The sequence below is a fragment of the Elephantulus edwardii genome, unplaced genomic scaffold (genome assembly GCF_000299155.1).
Source record: "Elephantulus edwardii isolate Elephantulus edwardi_28Jun2011 unplaced genomic scaffold, EleEdw1.0 scaffold00208, whole genome shotgun sequence".
Taxonomy (NCBI): domain Eukaryota; kingdom Metazoa; phylum Chordata; class Mammalia; order Macroscelidea; family Macroscelididae; genus Elephantulus; species Elephantulus edwardii.
In genome coordinates, this window is record NW_006399958.1 from 2165999 (window position 1) to 2167975 (window position 1977).

General features: G+C 37.4%; 1 protein-coding gene across 1 annotated transcript in view; it reads left to right on the plus strand.

Annotated features, from left to right (window-relative positions):
- Positions 1–1977, plus strand: part of IGLON5 (IgLON family member 5) — a 48585-nt gene that overhangs the window by 1319 nt on the left and 45289 nt on the right. The gene's annotated exons all lie outside the window — the stretch shown is intronic.

The following is a 1977-nucleotide window of genomic DNA, read 5'->3' on the forward strand; positions in this document are numbered from 1 at the left end:
CAGAACACTTGATTGTGCTAATGAGAAACCTATACTTGGACCAGGAGGCAGTCATCAGAACGGAGCAAGGGAACACTGCATGGTTCAAAATTGGGAAGGGCATACACCAGGGATGTGTTCTGTCTCCATACTTTTACAGAACAGATTATCTGGGAGGCTGGGCTCTATGAGGAGAAATGTGGGGTCAAGATTGGTGGAAGATCTATCAATAATCTGCATTATACAGATGACACAACCCTGCTTGCTGAAACGGAGGAGGACCTGAACCAAAGTAGGATGTAGAATATTTTCTTTCTGAACTAATTTGTGTCAATTGCCTTGGATGACCCATTAAATTGTAGCCTTGAGTCTTCCTTATATTTTTCCTCCAGTTTATTTTGCTTTATCAATATCTCTATGTGAATTCTTAGATAATTCATTTTCACCCATTCCTCTCTTTCAACGTTTTCACTTAAGGTTATAAATTTCCCAATAAAGGCAAGACTTTAACTGCAAAACACACATTTTAGCAGGAAGTTAAAATATTTCTGATTGCCATTTTAATTTTTTTTTTTCACTCATGAGTTATTTAGGCATGCCAATGTTTTAAATAATCCTTTATTTCATGATTGTTTCCATAACTTTTTATCATGTATCTCAGACTCGTGTATGTCAGCCTCTCCATGCATAATTGTTTCTCTTCTTATATATATTCTGGAAAGCCCTATAGATCAGATTTCCTGATAGAAAATGTTCCTGGATTTTCTTTACATCTTCCTTTTGTCTTCATTATGGTCATGAGAATTCATAAACTATTTTTTGCTAGGTTTGTAATACTACTATGTTGGCAGTTATTAGTTATTTTCTTTCTTGAACATATCATCCCACTATCTGTTTTGCTTCCATTGTCACCAAAGAAAAGTCAGCTGTAAATCTGACCTGTCACTCCTTTGAAACGAATCTGTGTTTTCTTAGGCTGTTTTTAGGATATCTTGGTCTCTGGCATTTCTGCAGTTATTCTTGAACATATCATCCCACTATCTGTTTTGCTTCCATTGTCACCAAAGAAAAGTCAGCTGTAAATCTGACCTGTCACTCCTTTGAAACGAATCTGTCTTTTCTTAGGCTGTTTTTAGGATATCTTGGTCTCTGGCATTTCTGCAGTTATTCTTGAACATATCACCCCACTATCTGTTTTGCTTCCATTGTCACCAAAGAAAAGTCAGCTGTAAATCTGACCTGTCACTCCTTTGAAACGAATCTGTCTTTTCTTAGGCTGTTTTTAGGATATCTTGGTCTCTGGCATTTCTGCAGTTATTCTTGAACATATCACCCCACTATCTGTTTTGCTTCCATTGTCACCAAAGAAAAGTCAGCTGTAAATCTGACCTGTCACTCCTTTGAAACGAATCTGTCTTTTCTTAGGCTGTTTTTAGGATATCTTGGTCTCTGGCATTTCTGCAGTCATTCCTCTGCTCTTACCTCATACTTCTCTATATTCTCCAATCAGATCACATTGTTCCCTTTTCTACATCTTTGTTGACATAGAACGCCTGCCTTCTATGCATTCCAATTCCCATCTGCGTCCCATCTCTCACTCTAGCTGCTGTTCACTCATCGTTTGGGGATCAGCTCACACATTGGCATCAAGTCCTCCCTACATCATGTGCTCCTTCCCTAATTTCTCACATGAGTCGGGTGCTTCTTCCAGGCTCCCATAACCTCCTGGACTTGTAGCTATTAACACTAACAGTTTCACTCTAATGTGATGAAGTGTGGTGGGTTTTTTTCTTTTTTCATTTTTTTATTTCTATTTGTTTGGTCTCTTTAATGTGTGTCTTATATTTTTACTAACTCTAGAAAATCATCAGCCATTATTTCTTTATCTATTGATGATATCCTTTTTTCTTTTCCATTACGGTGCTCTTGTTTTATGTTTGTTAGACTTTCTTACTTTTTTTTTTCCCCTTCTCCCAGAACACTTGATTGTGCTCATGC